This window comes from Buteo buteo, chromosome 5 (genome assembly GCF_964188355.1).
Source record: "Buteo buteo chromosome 5, bButBut1.hap1.1, whole genome shotgun sequence".
Taxonomy (NCBI): domain Eukaryota; kingdom Metazoa; phylum Chordata; class Aves; order Accipitriformes; family Accipitridae; genus Buteo; species Buteo buteo.
Window position 1 is genome coordinate 45,308,985 of NC_134175.1, and position 16,999 is coordinate 45,325,983.

A 16,999-nucleotide genomic window follows, 5' to 3' on the forward strand; every position below is an offset into this window, starting at 1 on the left:
CATAGGAAATTTGTACATGTTCGTTGGAAGACCACCAGGTCTTTAGGCTGCACAATCAGATGCTAATGACATCACATCACATCAGACTCTGGTGACAACTACAGAACAAAAAGCAAGAATGTGTTGTAATTGCTTTTTGCCAGACAAGGTTGTCATCAGGACATACCACGGTGTTGTGTTTTAAAGCCAAAATTCCTAAAAATTACTGCATTCCAAAGTAAAACATGTTGACCTCAAAGTTAATAAATCAGAGCTGTAGCTTTAGCTTGCATAACAGATTTACAGAAATGGGTATAGCTACACTAATCGTTACAATCTTTGACAGCGATGAATATGATTTAGAAAACATTGCTCCTCTCATTCACGTTCACGGTGTTGTATGTTGGTTTGCATTGATGCAGACAATTGAAGTGACAGCAAAGCTTCACTTGGAACAATACCAGGAAAATTATTTGGTTTAAAAACCCCTGCAAATTTTCTGAACTACTTTTTATGAAGGTATATTTAGTCTCAAGTTTTAAAAATATAGTACTACAAATTCCACCTCCTTTATTTAGTAATTCCAACAGAAAACAAATAGGACAAAATTACTGGTTTTCCCCCTTTCAAGCAGTTTAGAGAATTCCAACCCTGTAATTTAAGGTTAATTTCCACCTTGAGAAAAATATCCCTGAAAAGGTGGAACAACACGCCAAAGTGGTAGCACACTTTAGGATGCATCCTGTGCAAATGAGTTCCTGTAGTGGTGCCATTCCCACTTTACTTCCCACCTCCACATCATAGATTCAGGAAAAGGTAGAATACTAGAGCCACAGCCAAAATGTTGCTTGTTTTTAGGTACTACCCATTTCTAAACAAGCCTTTGTAGCTACATGGAGTCAAATGTTGGTTACAGCAGCGTTAAAACTGTTTTAACTTAAGCCAGGAGGCAGGCTCAGAGGCAAATGTGATTTAAATCATAGTTTTACATCACCACCAGTTTTAGTATTAGATTTGTCTAACTACAACTATGCAACCCTGAATGGGTAGAGGGTGACTCCACAGTGGGGATTAATTTTACCTCCCTTCTTGTGCATCCCTTGGATCCTTTGGGTATGTAAATTAAAAGAATAGTACTCATCTCCCATTTTCCTTCCTTCTCTTTGCAAGTCCACAACACCTGATAATTTTAAAATTGTATGTCTAAATTCAGTAGCCTAATTCCTGCTTCTACGTTAATGAAGGAAATTGAAAACCAGCCAAAAAAACCCAGTGGTACTGTAGAAGGAAAAACAAACTCTCCCTTGACCTTTCCCACTGCCTGAGCCAAATCAAGATGTTCACCATCACCACATCTCACCAACTTCTATGAGCACATCTCAGAGTGCCCAGGTACTCCCCTCCCAGGGCAGCTGTATCCTTCCCCAGCCCCTCACAGGTGACCGTGGTCACCCCTGCATTATGCTTCTCGATCTGAAGCGGTATGTTATTCTGTGCCTTTGCCACAGAGCACACCACAGAGCTGTAGTATCCTGGAGCATCACATTTCTTTTCCTGAATTGGCAAAACCTCTAACCCCTTTGAAGTCTGCCCTTTGCTATTGGATAAAAATAGATTTTTACAGCTGGGACTGTAGTTTCTGCCTTATTTTCTCTAATTAACACAAGGAAAAGGTAGACTGTATCACATGTTTAACCAACTGCTCATCACCTAACTGCTGATCCTATCAGACGAACAGGGATGATGAGGGGAAGGTGAACAAGGTCACCTAAATCGATGAAAGTGGATCAAAAGAAGATAAATTACTTTAAAAACACTTATTGTGTAGTCGAAACCAACAAAACTTTGTAAGGATCATGCTCTGTTACACTCAAGATGAAACTACGAAGAAGAAAAAACCAACAATATGTATATAAACATATATATGTTCCTCAAAGCTGACACCTTAACTCAGTAGAAACAGAACAGACCTCTGAGTTTTCAGAGCTCACATGCAATGGTCTTTTCCATTTATAAGTAATCAGGATTACTTTCGAATACAGCCCAGAACCAAGGAGATTGTGTTAGTCCTAGTAATTATAAATATTCTGAGCTTTTGCATAACCACAAAGTATTCATACATTTCCATTTTTAATGGAAGAAAATTATTCTCTAGTTGCATTTTTTAAAGTTCTATTTACCATAGTTAAGTAGAAATAATACAAAAGGGTGCGAGCAACCAACTATACATTACACAGGGAGCAACATCAGCCTATTGCACACTCAGTTTTCATTTTACATTAAGGAATTTTGGGTACGGAACTTTGAAGCAAACTTTTTGCAACCAGCTTATATTTTTTTATGTAATGAATGAATAAGACTTACAAACATAAGTATATAAAGAATATATGAAGAAATACTTAAATAAACCCAGACAAGATCCAAAATTAGCATGGAGGATTATTGCTTATTCCTTAAGCTGAGAGCACAAAGCCAGGCAAACAAAAATGTTGTGAAGGGTGAAGTTTAGGTATGAAAAGGCACAGGGAAAAGTGGAAGTAAAGTAAAAAGCCTCTCATGGAGGACCTTCTACTGTAAGCAAAGGTTTTAGAGGATTTCAGAGTTTTCACCTAGTAATGACAAAAAATTCTAAAGGAAAAACAGAAATAAAGATAGAATCCACATTTGATTTTAAACATAAAAGGTGTAATCAAATTATGGAATTGTTGTTTTCTTTGCATTGTTTCCCCTCAGAGCAAAAATATATAAAAAATATATCTTTAAGATCCAGGAGACCACATTCCTTGAGGAAAGGATTTATCAATACCAAACAATAAAACAGCAGCATTTACTACTTTAATAAAAAATTACCATTTGCTTTGTTTTGTTGTTTCTAAGATGCTTATTTTCTTCTAAAGAAGCTTTTGCATTAATCTTATCCAGCAGTCCATTGTTTTTATCTTGCAGTTAGCTAAACTTCTCTTGTGCTTGATAGTGTTGCTGAAATTATATATGACAGTGCTGATACAGCTATTCACTTGCATGTTCAAGCTTGCATCAGTAATGAGTATTTCTCAAGCTGCTTTGAAGCTTCAGTTATGAAAATAGAATGAAAATGTGATTACTGTCACAGTAATACTGCCAGATTTCTTAATGAGACAATATTCTTTATTTTGTCTCAGACAAAATTTTACAAAAAATACAAAAACATGATTAACACTTAAATTAGGCTTTACTGTATTACATTATAGATGACATTTATGCAGATGTGTCCTCTTCCCTCATACTTCACAAAAACTTTCTTAAGATATTATAATTTTGTTAATCTAGGTACAGATCTTGAAGACAAAACAAATAAGAAATAGACTAATACTAATGATGCCCTGGTTTGATGACATAGATTTTTCCTCTCTCCATCCTCAATCTTTCATTAAGCATCCCCTCATGCTTTCTCCCCCATCCTCTGTCCAGAAAATTAGCCAGATCTTGCAGCATCACAAGCAGAAACAAGCCCAAACTGAAACACAGGACCTAAACATCCATGATGTTTTGGCAAATTCAGAGTAAGATTTAATATATTTAAGGTATTATACCAAATATATTACAAAATAAGAGACATTTGCCTTATTCAGAAACAATCAGATTGCAATAAAAACCATGGCACAGGTCAGGCCTGAGGAGCACCACCAGAAATCCATGTGTGGAGCTGACTGTCCACCTCCACCATGCCAGGTGCAAGTTATAATCCTACGTCTCTCAATATCATGAGAGCTAAATTCTCTCCAATATTCTTTTAAACTATACCACAATATTCCAGAAGTTCAAAGGGCTCTCTAAATCTCCCTTTTTAAAAGACACAGAAGGCAGAACATATTGGCCCCCAAACCTTTATGTTTCAGCTCTTCTGAGTTTCATATATCCATTAGAAAATCCTTAGAAATACAATATATATTATCATAACTGCCAGGTATTCTATATCACTTGAACAGAATACTGCTATTTCACATAAAAAGATACAATAGTGAAATATGGGTCCACATTTTTGTGCTTATGCATACATATATAAAGATAGGGCTATTCACTTAAGGGGAGTATCTTATGAAAGATCCTCTAAAATACAATTTATGTCCAAATATGTGTCATGTTTCTTACTCTGTTAATCAGTGTGGCTTTTCTATCCCAATCATTCGGACTTATTCATTTTAATTTAATTTTTTTTCAAATTTACTTTTATTATTTTAAGACGAGAAGGAAAAAAACCCATGCATCCTAAGTTACTTCGTAACCCAATGAATACAACATGCCTTAGAAGAGATGAAGGAGGTAAAAAAAAAAAAAGTTTCAGCCTAGCCAGTCACCTTTCCTCACTGAGCTGCTGTGGAAGGGCCACGCTGGAGCAGGTTTGCTGGCAGGACTTGTGACCCCACGGGGGACCCATGCTGGAGCAGTCTGTGCCTGAAGGACTGCAGCCCGTGGAAGGGACCCACGCTAGAGAAGTTCATGGAGGACTGTCTCCCATGGGAGGGACCCCATGCTGGAGCAGGGTAAGAGTGTGAGGAGTCCTGCCCCTGAGGAGGAAGGAGTGGCAGAGACAACGTGTGATGAACTGACCGCAACCCCCATTCCCCATCCCCCTGCACTGCTGGAGGGGAGGAGGTAGGGAAAATTGGGAGTGAAGTTGAGTCCAGGAAGGAAGGGGCGTGGGGGGAAGGTGTTTTTTTAACATTTGTTTTTATTTCTCATTTTCCTACTCTGATTTGGTTGGTAATAAATTAATTTCCCCAAGTCAAGTCTGTTTTCCCAGGGATGGTAATTGGCTGAGTGATCTCTCCCTGTCCTTATCTCAACCCACGAGCCTTTGATTATATTTTCTCTCCCCTGTCCAGCTGAGGGGGGGAGTAATAGAGCAGCTTTGGGGGGCACCTGGCACCCAGCCAGGATCAACCCACCACAGAAGGTTGTATTTTAGCTATGCAATTTATATCCATGCAATATTTATAAGGAAAATCCATTTACTCAAACCAGTAATGGTAAAAATATTCTAATATATGGAACCATTACTTGAATGCATTTATTTCTTCTTTGTGTATTTGTAATAATAGCTTTGAATGGCTAAATTAAGTTCTTTGACCCTACTGACAAACTGGCTGCCCTTTTCTGCAAGCCTACCTTTCCACACTTAGGGGTCTCCAGAAAGCTGGGCTTATGCTTTGCTGAAATAAGCAAAGAGATGACAAAAGACCATCCTTCCCCAGTCTCCCAGTGTTAAGCATAGTTGTTGGTGCAGAAAGACCAAAGACTTGAAGCTCATGGCTTTTAAGAAGAATAGCACCGAATAATAACAAACTGTTTGCACTTTCAATTAATAATTATCCAGATGAAGCTGGTGAGTACCACCTTAATCACTGGGATATGACCATCTGACATGCCAGCCACATTAGATGAGTTTCAGGGAAAGACTTGACAGATCCTGCTCCACTGTTCAAGGCACATTGATAAGAGGTCACTTGAGTTCTGATTAATTTTTGTGGGTACAGCTATTTTTCAGGCTGACACAGTACTTGTCACTTCACAGTACTTTTAAAATTCTGATAAATTCCTTTCACTTGTTTGCAATATGTAAGTCAGAGAAGTAATAAATTCCTTTGTCACAATTTTGTGCTATTCGCTTGCCAGGGAACGTGGGAAGATGGAAGACAAGGTGAGCAATGACAAGGACATTAGCAGAGCAGCCCAATAATGCAAGCTCAAGCTAGCTTGCATTATTCAGCCTGGTCTTGGGACTGATGATGATGTGTTTGAACCTTGTAAGGACATGGATATGAGATTTAGAAACACTGCCTAAAATGTTTCCTTTTCCAAATATGAAGCTGTTGGGTTTGTTTTTTCCCAGCACTCCCACTTTCTTTGTTTTTCTTTCATCAACTTGATAAACTTAGGTTCTATTCTCCTCCTTATTTGCCAAGTATTTACATATTTGTAATTCCTGTAACTTGTGGCTTTTCTTTAGTTTTATGAATCACCATGCCATATTTCAACAAGCGCAGAGATAATTCAACTGGGTTATCTGCCTGAGTTGCCATAAGAAGTTGATCCTAATGATATGGCTCAAATTGCTACGTTATTTACATCCCTCCTTAGACAATTTACAAACAAATCACTTGAAATTAAAGTAAAATTAGTTTCTAAAGCTATGTCAGATTTCTGATACTATAGATAAAGGATGGACATTCAAGGTTCCCTTTTTTTTTTTTTAAACATAGAACAAGAAATAAAAAGAGAAATAAAGAACAAGAAATTTCCACAATTTCTTCCATTAGCTTCCCAGAAATCAAATCAGAGAGTGTTGGTTCACACACTTTTCAGATGATGAGGGAATCATGACTACGTGGCCACTTGCTGGTATTTTTCCTCCATAATAATAATGAGGCCTAGCATTATCACCCCTCGTATTCAATCAGACCACTTGAATTACAGCCCCAGATTACAATCAATAACTGCTGGCGACCGAGGTTATATGGATGCCATCAGTACACATATCAGGATAAATTACTGTGACCTTCACCTCTCTGCCTGCAAATGATACCAGCGTACTTTAAGGCAGATGTTGCTATGGTGGAAAAAGTTCAATTTACTACATGGCATTGAAGGACTGACAAAAAGATAGAACCCAAAAATAACAGCAAAGGAGCAGTGAACAAAACCATGGCATCCCATAAACTTCACCCAGTATTTAAGAAAAATTCTCATCATTTTTTCTCAAAATGTTTGATAATAAGTTATTCTTATTAAACTGCTTGATAGTGACTAAAAGCAAAGGGCTTATTATGTTAATTGCTATCATCTCACTGTTACCTTGTGCCCCTTGCATCTGCTGTTTTTATCTACCTATTGCCTCATCTTAAACATAAGACATTTGAAGAACAACATATGTGTTTGTGATGTGTACAGGCTGCAGCTAGAATAGCAAGATCATGTTTTCTAACTGGCCTGCAGGTACCCCTACAATACCAACATTAATAAAATCTAGGGAGGAAAAAAGCAACCTAACTAATTATGGGAACAAGCTCATCAAAGGAAGAAAGATTTTCCAGGAGAGAAAGGCTGCTGTTACAGCTGGTGTCAGCAATATTAGGAAACTGAGGGACCAAATGTTAGCTGGGACATTCCAAATCAATCCTGAACTATAAACCAAATGGTAATAAACAAAGCTATTTGTCAGTTGACCCCCCTTGGATGTTGTTAACAGGCAAACAGCATGCCCATAGCCCATGGCAACTCGCAAACTCCCAGTGATAAAATCGTGACAGCTAACAGATGAATCCTTTCTGAATTCTATTAAATAAATTAATAATCTTAGCAACATCATTACAGCAAAACATCCATCTTCTGCAACAGCTGTTCCTTCATTGCTTGTTGCATTTATTTTCTGTGTTCTTGCCATGCCTTATGCAGTACAACTTAACTCCCAGAGACTGAAATTCAGCGTATCAATGGAAGACCTATAAAACCAGATTATTTGCATTTTTTATGCAGTTCTATCAGTTTGTGCAAAACACAAGCTTTTGCTTGAACTGAAAAATATGCCTAGCTACTGTGTCTCTAAAGTAAGCAACAATAAAATTTGGTACTGTCTGATGAGAATCAAATGCAAACCCTAAAAAACAGACAACACTGTTTCATCTAAAACCTTTTCTGAATTTTTCAATTCAGCAACCAAGATATTAAATTAAATCTAATATGCTCTTGTTCTGTCTTTAGCTGACTACATAATGCTAAACAAAACTTGCTGGAAGTTAAAGTATTCTTTAAAATGTATCAAATTGCTTCCGAGTTTGTTCCAGAGTTACAATCTGCACCTCTCTAACCTGAAAAGTGCTCCTAGAATTCTTAGATCATTTCCAGAAGAACACAGCCAAGATAAGCAATAAACAGCTTAGGAAAGAGAAATGACAAAAAGAAAAAACTTCACACTTCACGTTGAGCCCAATGATCACTTCTCCAAGTCACTGCCTCCATTTGAATTCACAGACCGGTATAATGTTACTGTTTGTGATACCTAAGCACTTGTACCCAATTCTGGACCTGGGCAGGTTTGTTTTGCCTTACCCACTATGTGGGTACTCTTTCTAAAATTGCATGGAGAATTTAATTAAACACTTACACTTTTCTATCTCAGATTAAATGATCATACATAGAAGCCTTAGTAACCTTGGAATCATTAAAATCACATTTTACTTTTTGGTGACACCTCCTAGGCTACATGCAACCAAAGTAGTGGTTTCCAGAAGAAGTTTCCCAAAGGAATAAAAATGCACAAACCACACGTGCTTCTTCTTCTAACAGCTCTGACAGTCTTCTGAGGTCCCTGGTACAGACAAGTATTTAGCATTAAATAAACGTGCTTAGCATCAGACACAGCCTCCTCTATTTCATCCCCTGTATGGGAAATAATGCTTTTCTCACATGCATTTAATCTTGCAAATCAAAGGAGAGAGATCCGTGAGTTCATTTGCTCTTCTAGTCCTTCTATGCTGCGATATCCAATTGCTGTAGCAACAATTCTTGTAACTTGTTTTTTTAAATCCTGTTTTTGTGGAAAAGGTTTCTCCACTTATTTTTTTAAATCCTGGTTTTGCGGAAAAAGTTTCTCCACTTATTTTTTTAAATCCTGGTTTTGCGGAAGAAGTTTCTCCTAATGGCATAAGTTGTGAGGCCTCTCCATATTTGATCTGTCAAAAATTCTTGTGCAGTTTAGGTTTCCACTTACACACTTGTATTACAAACATCCATTAGATATTTCATTCCGATGCAGAGCAGACTTTGCGTCAAATTTCTGTAATACAGTTTTCATGTTATTCTCCCTTTCCCTGAACTGGCCTTGGAACATATTTCAGAACCTACTTTTGTCAGACACAAAATTATTTTAAGACTAACTTCCTTTACGTGCTATGTGCACTGCACATACATGGCAGTATTTCAATGGGGCTCAAGATTTACAGGAAGTTCCCCATGTAGCAGATTTCTGACCTATTTTTATTTAACTTCTTTAAACTTTTCCTTCTCTACTGCAACACTTCCGTTCACTCAATAGTTAAATTACCTATAAAGTACAATACTCTGTATTGCAGAGATCATCTCAGTGGTACACTTGCAACAGCACTAGTGGTAGAAGCATCTTGGAGCTTTGGAAAAGCTTCAGTAGCTGTATCCAAATGAGGAACCTAAATGCACAAAAATTGTGTTCTGGATCTGGTTCTGCTACTGACTCACTATCTGACTAAATTCATTTTCTCTCTTTAGGGCATGGGTATAAAGTGAGGATAACAGTCCTTACCCACCAACCAGAGAACTTATTAAAAATTGTGGCTGACAATGTACATGGCATGGATTTTGCAGTGAGACTAATTTAAATTCAGATGACAGAAATAACCCTTTACATGTCCTTGAAAAATCACACAATACAATTGCCACACCATCATTATTTTATTTACATTTTCACTGCCTTGTCTGGGTATCTCACACAGAAGGAAAAAATGTAGAAATAATATTTTGTGGAAAATGGATTTTGTATAGGAAGACACTTTTACAAAGCTTACAAACCCCAAAGTCAAAAAAATGCAGGGTTAGTATGCTGTGAGTAGACTGCCTACGCATATTTCTCTTCAATGATGGACACTGTTCAGGTTCTTCTACTATAGTATTAGGTATGTAACATATAGCAACTGGCAAACATTTTTCTCTGAGCATCCTACAAGAATGTTTATCAGATTTCCCACTCACTGTCTAAATCATAGAACTGAAAGAAAAGGTAAAATTTACTATGCCTAATCATTTAAGATACTACACCTACATAGGCACATTGTCATTAAAGAGCTTCAATGACCATACAACAACTAGAAAAATAATTTAAGTGGTTTATAATGTTGGGAGAACACAGTTAAGCCTAGTCAGTTCCCATCTGCTCTAATTTATATCAGAGTATCTATTCTTGTCTTTTATTTCTATAAGATTATATTTGTCTTATGCAAGGAACCACTCCCAAGGGCTTCTTTTTCCTCTATTCAGTGCTCCAATGTAACATTGGCTGTCAGGAGGACTACTTAACAAAAAATTATCATATTTAGATGCTGAGCCTAAATCTCCTTCCATTAAGTCTGAAATACCCTTCATCCACCCTTTTGGTTTCCTACCCACACCTGCTGTAGCATCGGAATTCCATTAGAAAAATATTATCATTAACTTTTTCTTGCTATTGCCCATATCTATGTTACTATGATACCATCAGTCAAATGCAAAACATGAAAGGTGTGAGACCTAAATATACATTACACAGTCATAGACAGAGGATTTTAATAAATTGCTGATTACCAATAGAGAATTCCAAAGCAACAAATACAAAGAGGAGGACATTTGGCCCTCAAATCATATAAACAGTCCATCACCACATCAGTGTTTCACCAAAAGGACACTCAGACCAAAGTTTGAATCACAGGCTTTTAAATAATTCTAAAAATTCACAATTTCTTCCTGAAGACCACCATCGACTAGAAAAATACCTCTGAGAAACTGAGTTTAGAGTTGTACTTTTAACAACAACCAAAAAAAAACCCAGACAATCGTTTAACAGGAAGTTACAAAGGAAGTTACACATCCACAGCAGGAGTTGGGTAGAACATGGGGACCTAACACCAAAATCACATAGCTACAATATCAGTTTCTACTTCACCCAAATTCCATGGTACTTTATTTTCTAGCTTCAACTTCCTTACATGCCCCCCTTAAGCTGTTCCACATAGTGGAAAAGATACCATGCGCAAAAGTGCCGGAGCAGGAGCACGGAGGTAGAAAGGTCTCCCTGATAGCTAGGAAGGGCAGTCCAGGTCCTGCTTCAAGGATACTTCCATGTTTTATTTAGTGATGGTTCAAAGTAAATTATTTATTTTATGTAAAATAGAAAAAAAAAATGGCTAGGAGACCTTTTTCATGAGGAAGAGCACTTTGTCTCCTTTCTCCAGGTCCATATAAAAGCAAGGAGAAAGCCCTGCTTAGGCTTGCCTTCGAGAAGCAGAGCTGGTTTCAGTGGCCCTTTGCTCTCTGCCCTTCTTCTGTTCATGCCCCCATCACCTCAGAGATGCAAGTGTACAACGTTGCATACAGCCACATCATAGACCTTGTCAGGAGCTGATGCAGATTAAAGGTGATAGAGAGAGAGGCAGGAACAAACAGTAGCAACAGGGCTGCTTAAACCAGCACAACATTTGAAAGCAGTGTTCAAATTACAGCCTGATGCTTCCAAGCCCTTTCTCATGATGTGCTTAGGGAGCCAAACTGCTTAACACAGGGTCATGCAACCCACTTGAGAAGCCAGGGACTGAGGAAAGAGGCATTTGTGCTCAAGTCCTTTCTGGATCACAGCCAGAGTATTTTATAGAGGAAGATAAAATTTAATTAAGTTTCATAGGTTAAAAACATTTCCTCACTGTTGTTGTCTGTCATAATGGTTTAGAAATGCATAATCAAGTCTCTTTTTCCCTTTCACCCACACATTTGTTATTAGATTATTGCCCTTGAGAGCTCAGCTGCAGACACTATTTTTTTGTACTTTTAAGTGACTATTGAAACATTTATTCTGAGAAAGAAATAGACATATGGCACAAAATTTGTGGGGCAAAAAATCACACAAAGACACCTCACATAACTGTGAAAGTATAATGTAGACATCTATTTATTCACTCAGAAGGAACACCATCCCTTAAAATGAATTATCAGCTTAATATAAGCTCAATCATGGGACTAACCCCTCTGGGCAGGTGATAGCATTCAAGCTCTATCCAAGCCTAAATCTTTCCTTGGTTAGGAATATGGATGCTGAAAGTTGGGTTTGAAAGGGGAAAATTTTGAATGATCTGTCCAAAGTAGCCTTGGATTGTGAAGGGAAACAGGCTACCCCTAGTCTGTCCCATTTCATGAAGATGCATGGTTGTACAGGAATCAGAAGCCTCAGCTGCTGCAGAGTCACTGAATCATCACCTCAACCACAGAGTAGCTCCTTAGAACCTGGGGAGACAGTTCTATGGGTTTAACTCTGCTTATTAGCAAAGATAACATGTTAATAACAGCCCAGTTGGGGAAGAAAATAGCTACATATATCCTACATATGGCCCTCTCTTCTATTTCCATCAGTGTGGCCCCTAACATCTTGCAAGAGCAGTCGTGGACACCCTCCAAATACAACTGATAGCATTACAAATGACAGGTCAATGACAGAGTGAACTGCAAGTATTGTCCTCCAAATACATATGAATACCCCTTCTAAAGATCCAACACAGCCTTTTATTTGGGGGCAGGAGAGCGGCCTTCTACTGTTTGAGACTTTAAAAGCACCACTGGTTACACAGGTTTGTTGAGTTGTGACTGTAGTAAGGAACAAAACAAAGATGAATCAAGAAGACCTTAACTAACCTGGGAGCCTGTCATTCATTTTAGTCCATTCCTCTGCTCACTACTGGAAAGTCTTGGCTGCACGTGGAGCAGAGAGCAGAAGCTGGCCTTATTCATCTCCAGCTCCAGGAACAAAAGTTAAGGAATGGCGCACTCCAGTAGTCTTGCCCTCCGCTTTAGAGACTTTGCTCTCACCTGGTGCGTAGCTGTTCAAAAGGTAGTTTCTGCCATCCCTCCCCCCATTATTAATGTAACAGGCTACAAAGTTTCCTGAAGTCCTTTCAATTCACTGGTCTTTGGACCCAGGTTCTCATCCTGAAGAGATGAAAGTGGAAGAATAAACCATTCAGCTCAGAAAGTGAGGTCTAAGTGGCCTAAACAGCAGGAGTTAATTAAATTCAAGATACATCCAACCCAATTTGAAGTTCTATTCTGGCTGACCTGTCCTGGTGATCAGGTCATGCCGTACAAGAGCCAGCCGTTCAGGCTGGAATGGGAAGCAGAAAAGAAACCTTACAGCAGTCTAACGTGGCATCCAAAGCTCTTACTCTAGAGACACTTTAATTCATACCATACAACGTTAAAATGAAAGAGATTGGGGGTGGATCAGTGATTGCTACCTTATTTGTATCAAGTGGGGCTCACTTATCAAACGTACATGTGGTAAGATTTAGGAATGAGATTACTATTCATTACTGTATGAAGGGAAGGTATTCAACTCAATCTCACTTATCAGGCAAGAAGTGCCCCCAGGTGCCCTATTGCATCGTGTTCCAGCGAGGGTGGAGGTGTCTGAGTCAGGCAGAAGAGAGAGATAATCCAGACTGAACTGCACTGGCCTGAAGTAGCCACTAGCCCAGAGCAGTCATAAAATTTGGTTCTGTGTATCCACATGGTCCACCTAGGCAGTCTAAACTCAGATCATCAGACTGTTCATAAATTTCATTGTTCCTCGTGGCAGGTGATGTGGGGGCTTTTGTGGATCTTCTGCCCAATACCATACACATGCCATCACCACAAGACTGAGACGGGTTATATGAGAGGTTGCCCACACTGCAGACAAACATGCTCTGAAGCAACCTCTGAAGTACTGGCTTGTTTGCTCTGGAACCGTGAGGACAACGTTAAGGACCCAGAGCAGACAATCAGCAAATCTGGCTTTGGGTCTGACTTTGAAGCCATTCCTGCACCTCGAGTTAGATGCAGCCCATGCTCCCACAGCTTCGCTCCTTGTGCATCAGCTAGATCTAAGATGGAAGTGAAAAGCTTTACGCAATGTTTCTGATTTTGAAAATTTAAATCTGATTTATGGTATCAGCTGATTGAAAATACCAGAACTACAAAAACTGCAGACCTTAAAGTCCCTAAAAATAAAAACCCATGAAGTTTGTTTTCTTGCTCTTCAGAACTCAACTCCAAACATTCATCTATATATTCTTTAACAGAACTGTCTGCTGTACAGGGTACAACAGCAGACATGCTCAGGTGCTCTTCCTAAAAGCCCTTGTCACAAAATTTGCCTCCTTGCTCCACAACTTTTCCAGGTACCCACCAGTGCTTCCATGGACATACAGGAAATAATCTAATTCCTAGTGGGAGCAGCTGTTCCTTAGAAGCAGATGGCCTGGAATGTCCCGTAGTGTTACCTCCAGTGCAAAAATTAGGTTTCTCAAAAATTTTGTATCCATCCCTCCAAACTACAGCACACAGATGCACTAAAGTTTTCTTTAGTATTGTAATAAGGCAATATAGAAAATAAAGGAGAAAGACTAAGCCACTGCTTATGCTCGTTTGTAAATAAATGATGTTACCTGCTTCTGTTTAACCTGTTGAAGTCTTCTGTACAGCATATTAGACTCCCTAGAATCAGATCATAGGGACCTTTTTTTCATACAGCTTTAACTGCCTGCTTAGTAAACTCTAGAATACCGGCAATTGGAACTATACTTAAAGTTTTTTTGGAACAAACTCCCAGAAAAAGATGAGAATAGCAAAAGCAGCAAATTATCCCTAACCTCTTGCAACTTCCCAGATACATGTACTAAAGCATAAGAGTGAAACACACTAATGACATTTCCAAACCCTTACACAGCACTAATCCACCGTAGAGACAGTACGACTGCCCACAAATCTCAGTTCCTGTTCCATGGTGACACCTGTAGCTAGTACCACATTTTCCAGAGTCTTCAACCTACTTTTCACTTAGTACCTGCAATACTGCAAAAGCACTCAGTTGCAGATATAAATTCTGTTGCCCTTTATGCCTGCAGATCTGATGTCTGGTTTGTGTGCCTGCAATTCATTGCACTCACAATATTTGGGCCACAATCCTACAAGCCAGGTTGCGGCCCTTGGAAATAAAAACTGTAATGGTCAGTCAAGCTTTTTAGAAAAAATTATTAATTTATATTCTGTGCAAGCCGTGTAATGAACAGCAATTTCTATCATGCTCTAATTCAAAGCAGATAGGTCACACCTATATGTATTGCAGGTTCAAAGCCCTGGCTTGCCCCCACTGTTTACAACTTTGTCCAACCATGATGCAGAGTAAGAGTATTTTGAACTTAGGGACATGTGCATTTCCTATAGCTCCAGGGCTCTGTAAGAGCTACGTGCCTCTGAACCATTGCAAGAACTTCAGTGCCACTAATTCTGGCAATGTCCAGTCTTGCAACAATCCTGCAACCCAGATGTTTTTCCTCACTGCTCTTCAATATGGAGTCACTTTCTTGTAGTTTTGATTAAAATAGTGAGAAAACATACAGCCTTTGACTATGAAAGGATGTTATGCTTTCTTCCAAGTCTTAAACCACTACATTCTCCTCTCCAACAAAATTAGAAACAGAAGTAGAATTGAAGTATTCAGATAGAATTCCTATATTAGTAACATATACACATTTTCAGATCAGAAACAGAAAAAATTCAGTCCTTATGATCAAAGGATGCAAAACAATAACTATAAGCCTGTATTATTTCTGATTTTCATTCACAAAAAAAGTGGCTCCCTAAATCATCAAAAAATAACGATAGATTGTTTTGTTACGATGTCTAACAATTTTACAGGAACTAGGAAAGAAATCCTTCAGGAGAAGAGTTAATAGCTTCTTTCCAGTTTTGTTGGACAGGTGTCCAACTCATAAAAGCTTACAGTCCAAGTACAAAAATAGCTACCTTTTGGAAAATATTGAAGGGTCACACTTTACTGAATTAACCACATCTTTAAATCAAAGATATATCTCTTTCTTCTCAGATTCTTTACTTGAACGTTCATTATCCTGTTACTTTAATCCACAATTACAAAAAAGGCAATATTTTTTAACTGACACACCACAGTGCAGTAATCAAACAAGTTTTACAGTAAAATTCAGACTTTTCAGTGAATCTTGTTTATGTGTTAACTCATGACATAAATACAGTTTTGTGCTTATTTTTGATCAGACTTATACAGTAATCTACTGCTTTTTTCACTCAGATAAAGAAGTAATAAAGCCATGAATGTGATGTACAATCTATCCTTCAGGCAATTCCAGTAGTTCAGCTGGGTAATTACACAAAGCAATTCGCATCTTTTCAGCTAGAGTCAATAACAAACTGTGGAGTAGTCCTAGAAACACAAAAGCATTAGTGGCTCACAGCATCTTTGACCCCTTACACAGAGCAAAACAGAGCTGTGCCTGAACATATCCTTAGAGATCTCCAAACCATTCAAAACACTTGGAGCTTGAAAAATCAACCTTCAGATGTATGACTGACACTATGAAGACTCATGTGCACCTGAACCACCCCAGTGCTTTCAGTGTGTCTAGCTGCATGGTAACAGCCTTGGGCCAAATATTTGCCAACTCTACAGTAAAAATCCTTGAAATGAATATGGTGGGACAAGTGCTGGACTTCTTCCTCACATGTAAATACATGCAGCTAAACACTCAATAATAAAATAAAACTTGAATATTTTCTAGGCAAATACATGAAATAAATTAGGACACAGAAAAAAAAGGAAGAGAGAGGAATATCATGCAAGAAACCTTTCCTGAAACTCAAAACAGCTTATACTTAACTCTAGAATAAAGGAATACATAGAAATAAAACTTCATAGAATCACAGAATCATAGAATGGTTTGGGTTGGAAGGGACCTTAAAGATCATCTAGTTCCAAACCCCCCTGCCATGGGCAGGGACACCTTCCACCAGACCAGGTTGCTCAAAGCCCCATCCAACCTGGCCTGGAACACTGCCAGGGATGGGGCAGCCACAACCTCTCTGGGCAACCTGTGCCAGTGCCTCACCACCCTCACAGTGAAGAACTTCTGCCTTACATCTAATCTAAACCTACCCTCTCTCAGTTCAAAGCCATTACCCCTTGTCTTATCACTACATGCCCTTTGAAAAAGTCCCTCCCCAGCTTTCCTGTAGGCCCCCTTTAAGTACTGGAAGGCTGCTATAAGGTCTCCCCGGAGCCTTCTCTTCTCCAGGCTCAACAACCCCAACTCTCTCATCCTGTCTTCATAGGAGAGGTGCTCCAGCCACCTGATCATCTTCGTGGCCCTCCTCTGGACCCACTCCAATGGGTCCATGTCCTTCTTATGTTGGGGGTTCC